This window comes from Lonchura striata, chromosome 12 (genome assembly GCF_050655825.1).
Source record: "Lonchura striata isolate lonStrDom1 chromosome 12, ASM5065582v1, whole genome shotgun sequence".
NCBI classification, from domain to species: Eukaryota; Metazoa; Chordata; class Aves; order Passeriformes; family Estrildidae; genus Lonchura; species Lonchura striata.
Window position 1 is genome coordinate 2011852 of NC_140714.1, and position 16588 is coordinate 2028439.

Below are 16588 nucleotides of genomic sequence, written 5' to 3' on the forward strand. Positions count from 1 at the left end.
TCAGACACACATTCTTATAATTTATTCATCTCGGTGAGGACTGGAAGTTCAGGGGCCTTCGTGCTTACAAGACAAACTGTGTGAGTAATAACAAGAGAGATCTCTGCCTGCTTTTGTGAGCTAAAACTGGGAGAATTCTTTTAATAAAGTCAGGTTCAATGCGCTGGGAAGGTTGAGGATCTTTAGCCTCTGATCTGAAGATGCAGCTTTGAAGCAGGAAGAGATTAATTGCATAAATTTGTCTGTTCTCACACAGACTGATGGGGTGTGCTGGGGGCAGCAGGAATGGCCAATCAATGAATACTAAACTATTTAAGGCAATGATTAGAGTATTAATTATTAATTTTGGAAGGAAAATGTCTATATTGATTGACATGGTGAAGAAGTTACACTGTTTATAGTGAACTCCAGAAATGTTTTTTTTTTTTCACCCTAAAGAGTCTTGACCTGTGGAAAAATATTAATTTTCCTCCAAGTACCAAATTCTCTTGATTATAACAGCAGCTACACAAGGGATTTCTACGAATTTTACACCAATTTAAATGACATTTGAGATAAATCTTGGATTTCAGCAGCTGTTGAAACTCTTCCCTGTTCTTGTTTTCCCACTAATCATCCTCATCAATAAAGCCCTACAAATTTTCTCTTCCTTACCCTGCCCGGAGATGCTTTGCAATTATTTCCCTCTCTTCCTGCAATGAGCAGAGCAATCACTCAAAGTATTTGATACCTCATTAAAAACACAAGAGGTTGATAAGCATTTATCAACTTAACCTACTGCCAGGAGCTCCTGGGAATCACCCACGGACAGGGATCTGCTAGAGTGCACAAAGGACTAACAAAAAAACAAAACAAAGCAAAACAACATTCCCTTCTTTTCCATAAATTTAAAAAAAAAACTTCAGCTCTTGCCACAGCTGCCCTGACCCAGCTGTGGGAAATGGATTCCCTGACCCATGTGGGGAAAGTTCTGGCTGCTGTGAGGGTTTGCAAACTCATTTTGGTTTTTTTTCTACTCAGGAAATAATTCTTCTCTCAGCATTTTAAACACTGATACAAAGCATTTCAAAGTGACTAATGTAAATTAATTTCTAGCTTACAAAGATATTAAAAGTAGCAAGCTCTGTTCTTCCATCAAGTTTTGACACAATCACTGGTTCTCAATTCCAGTCAAAAGCACAATTTATGCTAAAAATATAGAATTGTAGAATGGTTTGGGTTGGAAGGGACCTTGAATCCCACCCAGTGCTACCCCTGCCATGGCAGGAACACCTCCCACTGTCCCAGGTGCTCCAGCCCCAGTGTCCAACCTGGCCTTGGGCACTGCCAGGGATCCAGGGGCAGCCACAGCTGCTCTGGGCAATAAATATATTTTAACTCCAGTGAAAAAGCTGAAATTTTTTGTTATTCAGTTATTCAGCAGCTGTTCCAGAGAAGCAGCAGACACCAGAGGTGTGCATGCCTCAAAGCAAAGTTTCCACTCCCTGATGTCTGCACAGGGCAATGCAGGACAGAAAGTTCCCCCCAAAGAGAAATGATGCCTGTCTTGGCATAAACAGCTCTGAAAAGCAAATTAGATGATTACCACTCAATATTTTTCTAAGGTTAAATGATGGTGGCTCTCAAGCCACGGCCGCAATTCCATTTCTCGTGATAGTTCCCTATTTCACATGTGAATGAGTCCAATTCTCCAAATGTTTCCCTGTAAATATTTCTGCTGTTCACATCAGCAGGGCCTTTGTTCAGAGCTCTGCAAGAACTGTTCAAACACATCGACTTTTTATGGCAACAGCTTTAGGAAAAGCAACATTTGTGCACGAGCAAAAGGTGCATAATTGAAAAGATCCTTCCCAACCCTAAATGTTTCCTGACTACAAAATCCCAGGGGACTTTGTGCTGCTGCTGCTGAAGGCCTGAAAACTCACAAAGTTTAATATTTCATTTCCAGAAGGAAGCAGAGGCAGTTTCAGCAGAACACAGGTTATTTTTTCGAGATGAAAATGAGATTGCTGAGCTTCAGTCTGGAAGCGCAGCCCATTAGAAACCCCAGTGCCACCACACGTGTGCAGATGTCTTTTTAACTTCACTTCTGGCAATGCAGCCATTGCAAATTCTTTTGAAAGGCACCTTTGCTCCTAATTGGATTCTGCCAAAGAAACTTGACTCCAAGAGCTCTGACTGCAGGTAGGTAGGAGGGGGGAAAAAAAAGCGTGGAATAGAAATATTTGTGAATTTTTCTGCATTTGTGGGCATGGATGTGTGAGTAATTTTGCTTGGGTGTTTCATGATTAGAACTTCTGTAAGAGCAAAATAGAAATTAAAATCCTGAGGCTGATATATCTATGGGTGCATTCAGAATGTGAAAAATACTTTTTAAGATAAATTTGCACCACGTGACCTCTCAGTTTTGTGAATATTCTGAAGGAAAAGCTGCAGAACACACCTGAGGTTGATGCCTTAGGATTTCAGCTTTGATATTTTCCATCTGTTTGTACTCCTTCAGTTCTTTAGTGTGTAACTCCAAACTCCACACTCAGTGTGAGCTGCTGCTTCCCCATTTGGGGCAGACACAACAATTCCTCTCCAGGCCTGGCAGTCAAGGACCCCTCACTGCCTCAGGACAGAGAGATGGGAACAAAAGTGAGTTGGGGGAGCAAACCTGGGGTCAGTGACTTCATTACCTGCAGCTGGAATTGGCAGATTCACCCCCAATATGCAAATGAACCAAACTTATCAAAGTGTGAAAACCCATGACCCATCATCCATTTTTGGGTATAGCCCCTGGGGGAGTTTAAACTTCCCTAAATGTACCTGAAGGCCCTTCAATAAATAGAACAGCTTTTTATTCTCTTAATTTTGTTTCACCTCTGTTTTTAGATAATCCCAAAAAGGCATCAAGACCACTGTGAAAAATGCATATTTTATGATTGGCTTTTTGCAAATATTACAATGAATATTATATGTGTAATGTTAGAAAGTTATGCTGTATTAATTCTCTTACATAGTGTGTTAAATGCAGTTTTAGGTTCCAACATAATGTTAAAATAGAGACTATGGATGTGGTGGAAGTTTTTTTTTTTTTTTTTTGGAATGAGATACTCGCTTCGAGGAGCACCTAAATCTTCCAAAGGAGAGGAATTTATGGATTCTTATCAGAATAAACTGATTTCTTCAGGCCTTGCTCAGACTCAAAGACCCCATGGGGATTAAAGGAAACAGTTGACATACAACAGAGAGAGTTTCTTGTTTTAAATAGAATGTATGCATAACTATGAAGGATATATGGATATGCAACAAGTGTGTTGGTTTAAGGGTGATTCCTTTGTTCACCAGGGATGCTTTTCATGACTCAGTGTCTGAGAGCATCTGGATGTCCATAATTTTTTGCTTTTTCTTGTCTTGTAATTATCCAAACTCTAAACTTTATTCCTCTAATTGTATTAACCATTTGATTATTATTAAACATTTAACATTTTTAAAAACCAAGTGATTGGCGTTTTCCACAACCCCTGAAGAGCAGCAGCAGCAGCAAGGAGCATCCTTAGCACTCAGCTCCCATTTTGCTGCTGCCCACTGGTGTGCTGCAGCCCTGCTCAGCCCCCAAATAAATCACTGCTAATGAAGCGTGCTGCACACACAGAACCAACAGGCATCTTTTAATCACCTCGGCCGAGGAGGAGCTGGGGGAGAGCACAAAGCACTGGGCACTAATGGGGCACTTGTGAGGCTGGAGGTGATGCTGGAGGTGAGGGCAGGAGCAGGAATTCACGGCTTCCCTCCAGCTGACATTCATCCATGCTGCCAAAACCTCCTTGGCAGCATCCAGCTTTTGAAACAGGAGTGGAGAATCATAAAAATAATCTTCAGGCTTGGCTGCAGAAGGGAGAGCAGCTTTCTAACCCAGATCCGGGCCTGCGCCAGGAGAGGCCCAGGCTCTCTCCAGCACCTGCCATCAGTGACCCTCCAACTGAGCAGCCAAAAATAGAAATTGCCTGAAAGAAGTGTCCCCAGAATTGCAAAATTCACAGCAATACTTCTTTGATGCATACACATTGATTTTTCTTTTTTTTTCAGCACTCAAAAAAAAAAAAATCTTGTTTTTTTTGTTTTTTTTCTGTGGGAGTTCTGGTTTTTGGGGTTTTTTTGTGTTCATTTTTGTGGTTTTTTTTTTTTTTTCCTTTGGTGGTTGTAACTTCTTAGATAAAAAATAACTTTCTCTTTTGTGTAAGGAAAAAAACCAAAAAAACCAAAGGGGATTTTGAAAAGAAAGGTGGGAGAGATGAAGGGCAGCTCCCCCTGAGCTCTCCTCACTCTCACAGCACATGTCAGATCCTGGTCTAGCTCAGATCTGAAATGATCCCTCCTGGAGTTGTGCCTGCACACAATTCCCACACTGTGGGAAAGGTACAGGCACACTGTGCCTGATAAAACAGCAGCACACATGCAGCAGGTGCCTGGATAAATGGGAATCACAAAATATCCCGAGCTGGAAGGGACCCACAAGGATCACCAAGGCCCCAGTAATCCCACTCTGTCCCCAAGAGTGTTTTCCAAATGGTAAAATCCATTCTGGGCTTCCCCTGCCATTCTGAATTCCAGGCAAAATCCAGTCTGGTTGCCCCAGAAATTAATTGTCTGAGAAAACAAAGTGAGATTTTACACTGTGCTCCCCTCTGGGCTCTCATTCCCATTCCCTGGATAGAGATCTCATTTCCCCAGAGCAGGGAAGTTCCAGCAGCTCCACAGACAGAATTTCCCAGCTCAGCCCAGCCATTTGTACTTGTCAGGCCTTTGGTGAGCTGTGCCCCAGCCACGTCCTGGCTGCCACACAGCTGCATCCATCCCACCCAACAGACGGAATTCCAGCAGCACGAGCAAGGATTCCTGATGGAATCATTCAGGAAGCGCCACTGCCACCAATCACAGCCTCTGCAGTTTAAATTCTGTTTGTTCCATGAGGGTTTTTTGGGTGTAAGTGCTGCCTGATTCATGCTCACCCCACATATTCCCAATAACCCAGCTGTGGGGCAGCTCTGCCAGCAGTGGGGCACACAGGGAGAGGCTTCTCTGCTGCTGGAATTACAGATGGAAATCCCTCTCAGCAACACCTTCCCTTGCTGACTCGCTCTGGAAGCAACATTCCCAGTTTATCTTTATGCAGAACCTAAAACCACAGCTTAAAACCTGATTTAGAGGGACTGGATTATACCTTTAACATCCAGTGTCACCTGCACACCTGGGTCACTACTGAAAGCTCCTTGGAAGCAGCAATCCACCCTAAATACTGATATTTCTAGCTGAGCCACAAGTTCCTTGAATCACAGTTTTCCACAGGAAAAAAAATAGTAATTAAATGTTTTTAATCACCAGCCACTAACTGCACCATCACACCCCTCACTCTGTGTCTCTCACCCTCAGGAAACTCAGAATTGCCCTGGAAAACCTGGATAATGCAAGGATAAATCATCATGCAAGGAGAGAGGGTGGCTGGACACAAGTCTAAATTAAGGCTGTGGGTGTTAATTAGGGCTCACTGTTTATTGTTCAACCTCCATCAAGGGATGAATTGGGAGATGCTCACCTGAGGCAGCAGCTCTCAGAGAGCATCCACACACAAACAGCCACAAATTCTGAGGAGCTTCATTCCAAGAAGGAGCAACATTATCATAATAAAAAACTACAAGCAGTGGTACTTCCTAGCCTGGCCTTTTCCACAAATTAGAATTTATCCTCTTTTAGAGAGACTTTTACTAAAGAGTGTCTGGATCAGTTACCTTAAAACTCACCAATTTAAAGCCAATTTCCACCTTCACACCAAGTGACATTTTCAGTGCAGTGTTTTGGGAGATTAAAACGAGGGGCTATTTATAGCCAAGCAATAAATTATAAACCTCAAAAGAAACCAGCTTTGGGGAGAGTAACTCAAATCAAAACAGCAAAAAATATTTGAGTTGGTATTTCCTACGTCCACTTCTTCTCTCCTAACCACATCATCACCAGTCCACCATCAGCAGAAGATAATTATATGTCAAATTTTGCTTTTTTTCTGCCAGCAGAGAGCTGTGAACCAGAGCTCAGCCAGCCCAGCCCCTCCTGGTCTCCAAGCAGCCTCTGAGAGCACAGCCACACTGGCAATCCCCTGAATGCAAAAAGAAGTTGTCAGACTGGAATATCAAACTCCAGCTGACTTTTGAGCAGACATTTCCTGCAGAAATAAGGGTTAATTCAGCTCTGTCTCACTTGGAGAGAATGCTGCACCACAAGCTCCCAGGACTCTGCCAAGGGAGCTCCTGTTATCCCTAAATCACTGCTTTCAGATAAGGAATCAAGTCAAATCTCCAAACAAATTTAGATAAGCAACATTCAAAGCTATCATTCCCTTTTGGATAAGTCCAGTTCCCAAAATCCACATTATCAGACAGCAGCATCTTGTCCAGGAGACAAAAAAAAATATGATGTGAAAATGTTGAAGATGTTTCCATATCATCTCCAAAATCAGCATCTTAATGACATTTTACCTTTCACTTCTGGAGTTTACAGAATAATCCCTCTGATTTCAAAGACAAAAGGAGAGTTTTCTCCACAGGAGCTCTTCAGGGAGTTCCCAGTCCAGAGGACACACACACACACTTACACTGAAGAATGCTTTGCCTTCCTTCAGAGGTACAAATTGGAGCTTTCTTAAGAGCATAAAATGGAACTTGGAGAAGAAAAACAACAAGCGAGTTTATTAACTTTGAAAAGCTGGTGAGAACCCAGCTCTCTGTGTATTCCTGGGAACAGAGGCTATCAAAACAACAATTCCCTCATCACCTATTACTGGCAGAAAGCTTCCAACCCAGATAATTGAGATGCTTGGACCTCAAATGTTTTTAACTGCTTTGTTAAATCCAAAAATCATCTAGGGAGGGGAAAAAATGACCCTCACCAATCATTTTGATATCCCTGTTATGTGATTATTTAGTGTTTTGTTTCCCCTTCAAAGATTGCCTGGAACTGAGGGAGCTGGGGAGGCTGAGCGAGGAGAGGAGCAGGGAATCTCAGAATCATCAATACCACAGATTCTGACACACAGGTTGCCCAGGAAAAGCTCAGACCACTCCCAGCCACACCTCCCACCTGCCTGCCATCCTCTTTACAATTAAATCCCTTTTTTTGTGCGTGCTGGAAGGTCCCTGCCTCCAGCCCTGCTGCTCTCAGCAGCTCTCCTGCCCACAGCCTGCTCTGGGTTCTCATCTCTCTCCACTTCCACGCGGAGCTGGAGCAGCTCACGGTGCAAAGCCCATCAGCTCAGCTGCTGCTGTGAAACTGCAGAACCCACCCAGGGAGACAGCACAGCCAAACACAGAATGTTCAGGCTCCCAGCCTGCTTTTCCTCCCATTATCTGTGGATTATTTCCAGCAGTGAGGCCAGGATCACTCCTGGGATTTCAAGTGAAGGCGCAGCGCCGCTCTCGAGCATCCTCTGGGGTTTTTCTGACTGCACAAATGGTGAGGTCACTGTTTCCTAGCAAATCTAAACTAAAGACACAGCTGAGTCAAGATCCAGTTGGTGATATTTTGCTGTGAAATAGTCTGGGTTTGCACTTAAATGTGTTATTTTGATTAAATATCCCCACAAAAACTGATAGGGAATCAATGCTGTGGAGGTCTAGCCTTGACCATGGCCCTCCAGAACAGATTCATTTAGCCCTGACATCAGTTCACTGAGCTGCTCAAGTCTTCAGCGTGGCCTGAACACAAAGTTTTCCCTCCCACTGGGAGAGCAAATCCTCCAAAATGAAGCCAAGCAGCCAACAGATGCCAGTGGAGGCATCTGCTCCCTTGAGTGCAGCTCAGACAGAGCAGCAGATTTTTTGGGGTTTGGTGTGGAAAGAGAAGCAGCTCTGCTGCTCAGGCAGTGATGTGCTTTGGGTTATTCTGGGTTGGCATTCAGGGCATAAATAGGCTCCAGCAGAGCACAACCTGGTGTCTGAGCACACAGCACCTTTGTCAGCAGCTCCACACCCTCAGAACTGCAGCTGGAGGCTGCCACGGGCACAGCAGCGGCAGATTTTGGCCACCAAGAGCCACCTGCCCATGGCCACGGGGGCTTTGCACCTGGGAGCTCCTTGGAGATGCTGGGCCAACAAATCTGTGTGAGAAATGGTTTGAAACCTGTGGCTGGAGCCTCTGAGATGGGAGCAGGGCAGGAGCTCCTGGCTGTCCCAGGGGAGGTGACCCATCCCCGTGCCATGACCTGTGACTGACAGCACAACAAAGTGACTCTGGTGCCACCTCCCTGTAATCCCTGCTGCTGTTTGGAGCACGCAACACAATCCTCCCGCTCTGATTTAATTACTAAACATAAAAGGAAATCAAATTTGGGGATGAAAACAAAGAAATTGCTCTGGGTGTAATTGATGGGAGTGGTTCTCCAGCAGAGCACCATAAACTGCCTGTTTACAACCCCTGTTAGAGGAAAACTGGCATTTCCCCACACTGACTATGCAGATTACATGAAATTACTGCCTCTTCCTGCCTCTGCCATCTTTTATAGAAGGAGTGTATTTTTTTAAAACATCCTTGCAACTAAGCGTAGGAAAAATAAATAAATAAAGCTCCTGTGAGCTCCTTCATTGCCAGGGGCTCTCCAGCTGGAATGTGCTGAGCAGCTGGCAGAGGTAGCCAAGGAAGGGGTGCTGCACACAGCTTTGTTTTCAATCTGGAATATCAATTATTGAAGGAATCAAGCCCCTGGCCAGACAAAACAAGGATCATCTCCACAGCAGATAATGAGCCCAGCTCCACGGCATCTCAGGGATGGCTGCACCAGGATTTATTGAGAGATCACATGAAGCCCTTGGTTTGCTTATGATAGACAGCAGATGAAAGGAAACAAGGCTTGCAAACATTGATTTGTGTGTAACGGCTTCAAAAGGTGTGAACAGAAAGGTTTTCTGCTGTTAGCCCTGGCTGAGGGCTCTGCCTGTCCCTCCACCCTGTGAGCAGCAGAGCCTGGCATGGGGTGGGATGAGCAGAGCCTGCTCCTGCTGCCTCTGCCAGCCCAGGAGCTGCCAACAGCTCCTCAAAAGGCACAGGAGGAGAGGAGAGGAGCCAGGAGTGTCCTGAGTTTGGTCTGGATGTGCACCAGCACCAAAGCCACCTGTGGATTTTTAAAGTCCTTCCCTGCTTAAAGCCCTGATTCAGCAGCAGATTCTTCTCCCACCTTGCATGGGTTGAGTCTGGATGGATAAAGAGGGGAGTTCACATTAAATTCAGCCAGTTCTCCAAAGCTGAGCAGGAATTCTTGGCTCCAGGGTGGGGAGGACCTGGCACAGGGTGCCCAGAGAGGCTTTGGATGCTCCATCCTTGGAAGTGCCCAAGGCCAAATTGGGCTTGGAGCAACCAAGTCAAGAGAAGCTGAAAGGAGCTGAGCTTTAAGGTCCCTTCCAACCCAAACCATTCTTGATTTTGGGAATTCATCCCCATCCAGGCTGCAGAGAGGCACAGCTTCCAGCCATCAAAGCCACACGTCCCAGAGCTGGGTCAAACCAGCCAGTTCAACCCCATTTTAATACCCCTAAAAATGCTAATTGCCAACATTTCAACTCCTATCTGCATCTTAACTTTAGATGCCAACTTATTTCCGGCCATGTTGGTATTTTCCACTTTTCCTTCTGCATAGATGGAGCTGTCAGCTCAAGTTTAATACATCAAATATTTGGCAAAATTTCTTCGTGATGTATGGGTGATTCTGGGACAATTTCTTTCTTTCTTTCTTTCTTTTTTAATTGTAACATCTTGTATTGAAGATAAAATAAGAGTTTGCCACCCTACAGCTGCCAGGAGACTCCAAAGGCACCAGGGGGTGGAGTGAGATTCCAGCTGGGAACAAGGGGAACAGCCCCACACCCAGTCACAGTCATCCCCTGCCATGGAATTACAGGGAATTTTTGGCTGGCTAGGTAAGAATTTACTGCATGCAGTAAAACTTCGATTGTACAATTGAAGTTACAGCAGTAGTGTGTTAATTTATGTCCTGTTCACACAGTTAAAGCAATGACTGGGAGCTAAACCAGAGAGCAGAAATCACCCAATTTATGGCCCCTATTAATTCCAAGGGGCTTTGGATTAGACCATACTGGAAATAATAGAAATATCACCAGATGGACAAAAAAATCCCCCAACTTATCAATATCCGCATCATGTAATTTATCAGTTAAATCAATACTAGGGTTAGAATACCCATTGAAAAAGAACTACACACGTGATAAACCTTGGCCAACATTTAACCAGAAGCCCTTTTAAAATTTTATTTTAATTAAAGCACAATGATTACATTCCCCTGTATTTTATGACTGCCACTTTATCAAGGGGAACTCCATAAAATACCCAAAGTAAGCAGGAAGTTATAGATAAAAAAGGAAAAACAAGTCTTTCATTGAGAGAATTATTTCTTCCTCTTAATTATCTTTTTAAATCACTGCACAAGAGAGAACCTCCCAGTAAAGGCACAGCAGGCAGTGAAAACTGAATTGTTTTGAGTTGGGAGACATAAAAATGTTTAATTTCAGCCTACAAAGTTGCTGGGTTTTAAATGTCCCTCAGTTTATCTGTCTGTTCCTTCTGCCTGCTCCCTTCTGCACAAGTTCTCAAGCCCAGCAGCCCTCAGACTCGGAGGTTGTAAAGATATTAAACTTTATACAAAGATCAATTACTTTTAGAAAGCTCAGTCTGCCTTTAAACCCAGATGTGAAACGATTCCATTTTATTCTGATGAGGACGTGACCATTGGCTGTTCCCACATTTTCCTTCAGAGAAATGTTCCTCCAGCTAAGCAGGAAGTTCAGAGGCACCGTTAAAAAATCCACATGGGGGTTAATTTGAATGCAGTTAAAAATTCAGGCAATTTCCACGAATCCTGACCTACATTTGAAAATTATTGCAAAAACTCCATCAGGAAGATTGCCTCCTGCCTGGAGCAGCTGGCTGGGGTCTGGGCTGAGGTGGTGGCTCAGGAGCACGGGGGGCTGCTGTGACAGTCACTGCTCGTGCCAGGCCTGGGGGAACTGGCACATCTCTGATGCTGGGAATCACCTCGGAATGATGGAGCTGGAAAAGACCTTAGAGCTCATCCAGTGCCACCCCAGCCATGGGCAAGGACACCTTCCACTGTCCCAGGCTGCTCCAGCCTGGCCTTGGGCACTGCCAGGGATCCAGGGCAGCCCCAGCTGCTCTGTGCCACAGCCTGCCCACCCTTGCAATAAATACCTTTTTCCTAAATACTCCATCTAAACTCTCCTTAAGTTTAAAGCCATTTCCTGTGTCCTGTCCCTCCATCCCTTGTCCCCAGTCCCTCTCCAGCTCTCCTGGAGCCCCTTTAGGTCCTGGAAGGTCTCAGAGGTCTCCCTGGAGCTTCTCCTCTCCACCCCCAGCTCCCCCAGCCTGGCTCCAGCCCTTGGAGCACCTCCGTGGTCTCTCCTGGACTCTCTCAAGCACCTCTTGATATTTTGGGGCTGCAGAGCTGGAGATGCCTCCAATGCTCAGCCCAGACGTGACCCCAAACACACCTTTCAAACAGAAAGGAACTGAATACAACCATCCTGAGAGTCTGCCTCGATGCATTTCCCAAAAAATGTTCATTTCCAGAGCACGGCCCGGAGCAGCCCACTCAAACCTGTCACAACGCTCAGCTATAATCACCAGCCTCAGCCTGGGGACAGATCCAAGTAATTTGCTATAAAGGGGTAGGAAATACAAGTTTTTGGTTGTAGTGCCAGAGGAAAAAGGCTTCAAAGATGTTTCCTGACGTGCTGGCTGCTGCTCGGAGAGTGATGCTGCACAGCAGCTCGCAATGAAAAGCGACAGTGCCGGTGCTTACACAACTCCACACGTGTAACACCCGGGCAGTGCCTGGCAAAAACCAGCATTTAAGGCAGTAACAGGCTCAAAGGAAACTCTAATAGCAAGCACAGAGATCCCTCTGGAGATTTCTTGTGGGAAAATTACACTAAACCCCAGTATTGACATAAGGTTAAAAGATATTCTAAATCAATTGACATTTAAGGCTGCAACAGTGTTAGCATGTCTGGAAAATGCAAAAACCTTGTTAACCCCCTTGTATCGGTCTTTAACTTGAAAATGCTGCCTCTATTTGATACTGGGAAGGAGATTTTCAGTATAATCAGGAGTTTTTAACCTACTAAGAACCAGCCATACAGTGCATTTTCATATTAAACAGTACAGGCTGCAATCCCAACTCTCATAAACCAGCTGGGGATTTCTCCCTGGCCTCCTTGCCTCTCTTGCTCATCCACAGGAAGCTGGAAGGTGTCAAATGAGAAATAACTTTTACAGTTATTATATAATATTATATTATATATAATATTCCTGATTTCTCCAGCTGTTTTCCTCTGAGGCTGCAGCACATCCCTGCATTAGGAGCTGCTCCCTGTGGTGTTCAGCCCTCCCAGCTCTGCAGAGGGTTTAAAAAAAAAAATAATTGTTTCCTGTTCCTTCCATCTGGGATGTGGTCACCAAGCTGTCTCTGCTGCTTCCACCCTACTAAACCCCATTATGGTTTAATGCTCCTCCACCCTCCCTCTCCTGGGAGCAGATGGTGAGCACACACACACACACACACAGAGACACACAACTTCATCACATCTCCTCAAATCCATAATTTATGGGCAAGGAGGTTCATCAGCCACCTAACCTCATTAGCTTCTCATGCCCCACTTGCAAGACTTCAGAGATCCTTCCAGAATTATTTATGAAATCCGTGAGAGGTGAAGAAAGTTCTAAACAAGTAGTATTTTAAATTGGTGCCCAGGAACTGAACCTGAAACCAACTTGTGCCAAACCGAAGCACTGTGTGCAGCCCTTTGCTCTTTAATAGATTAATTTTTTCAAAGCTCAGCTTTGGAAAAACTGTCAAATAATCCTTTTATACACCTTCAGGAAGACTGGACAAATTAACTTCACAGTTGAAGGGCTATAGCAAATAAACTCAGCATCCCAGAGCATCATAACAATTAGCATGTAACACATAACAGGCATCAGAGCAATTCACTGAGCCACATCCCCTGGCTTTTTAGCTAAAAATAGAAGCTTCCTGCCCAAATCAGTGCACCTGTCACGTTAGGAAGATAAATGAAATTGTGTTTAAATAAACACGTGACACAACCTAAGTTTCAATTCCCATGCTGCCTAAATCCCACAGTTCACAGTCATTTCAACTCAGCTTTTTAACACATGAAGAATTATCAGTGTAGCCTAATCCAGCCTGGTTTTTGGCTCGAGTTTTCTTTTCCTGCCCAAAGCAGAGATGCTCAAGGTGCTGCTGCCCCTGCCCAGCTCAGCTGCTGTCCCCTCCTGCCCCCTGCAATGTCACAAACACTCCCAAGAAATTGTGGCACAACCCAGAGGTTTTTGTGAACTGCAGCGGCTTGGTTTCACCAGGCAGAGAATTCAGGGATTTTATCTAGGCAGGACACCAGTTCTGCTCTGCCACAAGTTCCAGGACAGCAATATCTGTACTCAGGTTCCTGAGGAAAATCTCAGCTGGGACTTGAGTTTTGTCACAAATCTCACACAATAATCCATACAGATGAAAGCTGCAGAGAGCCAGAGTAGTTTTATAACATCTCTTAGCACAAATGCAACATGACACCTGCTCTCAGAGCTGTTTGTTGAGATGTAGCTCGTGTGGCTTTTCATTACTTTAATACCAGTTTGCTTTTCCCCTCAGTAGCACGATTTCACCTGCAAAATGTGTTTATTTTGAGGGGTTTGGTACTTTGGTACTCCCTGAGCTTGGCACAGCAGGTGTTTTCTTTGGAAAAGGCTTGAAACAACAACAGGCCATGTTTCCCTGAGGGAACAGGGCACAGCAGGTGCCTCCCCAGCATCCCCTGAGCATCCCAGCTCCTGTCCCAGTAACAGCCCAGAGCTGGCACAAACATCCCAGCCCAGAGCTGGCACAAACAGCACTCCAGCACATCTGCACCTCCAGCAGAGCTGCCAGGGCATGGCTTCACCAGCACTGCTGTGACAGCCACGTTCTTTGGGCAGAGAGACACAATTCTGTCTCTCAGGAGAAGCACAGAGAGAAGAAGAAGAAACAATCTTTATCTCTGCTCCTTGGTTCTGCCCATGTGCAATGTGGTGTGGGGATTGTTCACCTGCAGGGATGCTGGGCTGGATTCTGGTGAAGTTGTTTGGGGTCAATAACCAGAGATTGTTCACCTGCAGTGATGCTGGGCTGGATTCTGGTGAAGCTGTTTGGGGTCAGTGACCAATGAGTCCAGCTGTGGCTCGGGCTCTCAGCACAGTCATAAGTTTGAGTTAGATATATGGGTAAAAGAAGTATGTAGAATAGTATAGTATCTCTTTAAATAGTATATTAATGTAATACAGCATAGTTTTAATAAAGCTATCATTCAGCCTTCTGATCTAGAACCAGACATCATCAATTCTCCCTGTTGGGGTCGCCTGATTTCTGATGCACTAGAGCTGATCAGGTACCTGCTGCAGGAGAAACCTGGCATTAAACACATTGCCCACAGCTCCCAGAAAGATAATTAGATAGTTTGGGCTCTACTGAAGCACAAGGTCTCGTCACTAAAGACATTTACCCCAATCTGTGAGGGCATCACCCACACCACCAAGCCCTTCTCCCCTAAAAGGACTCCACACATCCCTCACATTCATTGGAATCCAAAGTGTAAGGAACTCTCAGAACTTTGGGCTTGTAAGCCAAAGCTTAGAATTAAGCACAGGATTAGATCTGAGACCTTGGAAAAGGCTTCTAAACTGAGGTGCTAAAAGCCAGAATGTGGATTTGTAGCCTAAAGCAGAGACATGTTAAGGTAAGAAGGGGAAAGTTTAGAGTTTTAGATCTTAAGATACAGAAAAAAATAAAAGTAGTTACAGAGGTAAACAAGAAGTTTAAAATGCAGTACTGGAGGTTTGTGTGTCAAAGCATGATTGGCTAAGATTGGCTACCCACTGTAGCACAGGTCCATAAGATGAAATATTTAATGATCGAGTCAAAAAGCACAAATATCCTTGTTAGCAGGGTTTTACTGGTAAATAAACCCTTAAAAGGTCGTGTAACTAAGGGTCATGTGGCCTTCTGAACCATGCTGTGAGATGTGAGCAGAACTCACCCTTCCTGCCTGTGTAGAAGATAAGAACAATAAACTGCATCATCTAAAAAACTCAGAGGTCCTGTCTCTTAACTCATTCAAAATTCCTTCAAAAATCCCCGTAACATCCACTGTGTACTTCATGTGCATCATTTTTTCTCACTGATCTCCACCAAAGGCTGCCCAGAAAGCAGCCAAGATCCAGCCCTTTCCACAGGCAAACTCCCCCACACCTTTGGAATGGTACCTCTCATCTCCAGCCTGCAGGATCTACTTTTTAGTCTAGTTTTTAGCTTATACAGATAGTTTTAAACACATTTAAACACCAAAAAGCAGCTAAAGGCAATTAATTTCCTCTTAAACATCTCACTATAAACCACTGAGGTTTTATAATCCTTTCCACAGTAACTCACCAGTGCATGTGGCAGCTGTTCCCAAATTCCTCCCAGTGGCCTCACACTTGATATTTCCCCACACACGACACATCCACATCCTCAGCACGAAGCTGCTCCTGTGGACCCAGGTTGCCTTATTTACATTTCCTTTGCAGAGCACTCGAATTCCATCCCCTGGCACAGAGTTTCCTTCTGGCAAGCCCTAAATTTGCTTTCTTCAGTCCATTTGCCAACTGCCTGGGACACTCATTCTGCCCTCTCCTTAAAAATCTGCACTGCTGCATTTGGTATCTTGCCATGAGACACTTTATTCCTTTGGTCTCCTCCTGATGCTTCTCTCTGAGTTTAAATCACCATTTTTCCATGCTCAAATCCAGGTTGGTAATGGTGCAGCCCTTTGCTGTGTAAGAGAATGGCTTTATGGGCTCCTTGAGAATATGGAGCTTTTAATTGTGGTAGCAGAGCTCTAAGAAAGCTTTTCAGGGCAATAAATTCAGGCAAATCTTACCTGGGATGCAGAGCTGGGCTCTTCCTGTGCCACAGAACTTCTGCTGCACCACTGTGGACTGAGCACTGCTGAGCTGAACTGTCCAAATTCTGATTTATTCCTGGTTCTGAGCCAAATGCACGGCGTTGCTGGAGCCAAGAGGTAAAACTGCAGCTCAGGAATTAACAGCTCCAAGAAATCCAAGTTCCCACCATGGCCCCAGAGCCTGGGTGGCTGGAAAGGTGCAAAGATGCTTTTCTTTAAAAGGAACCTGCTTTCCCAGGATGGGAAAGTTTGAGTTAGTCAGGTGGGTAAATAAGAAGTATGTAGAAGAGGATATTATCTCTTTAAATAGTATATTAATGTAATATAGCATAGTTTTAATAAAGCTATCCTTCAGCCTTTCCCAGGATGGGAAAGACACCACAGAGAAGGGCAGATCCTGCACTGGTGCTTCTGGGAATGAGGTCTGACTTGTTCAGCTCAGGCTATTGATACTCTGAAACCCAAAAGCAATAGGATTTTCATCACTCTCATAAAAAATTTAACTATTTCATGGTTCAATATACAAAACC

The 16588-nt window shown here is 44.6% G+C and overlaps 1 protein-coding gene across 7 annotated transcripts in view; it reads right to left on the minus strand.

Annotated features, from left to right (window-relative positions):
• Positions 1-16588, minus strand: part of LOC110469855 (contactin-4) — a 276477-nt gene that overhangs the window by 133969 nt on the left and 125920 nt on the right. Inside the window, exon 1 of one of the 7 annotated variants that reach the window (XM_085590265.1) lies at positions 16035-16163. The exons of the other annotated variants lie outside the window; for them this stretch is intronic. The gene's annotated coding sequence lies outside the window, so the exon portion shown is untranslated. Of the gene's footprint in view, positions 1-16034; positions 16164-16588 lie in introns of those variants that run through there. 7 annotated transcript variants of the gene reach the window in all.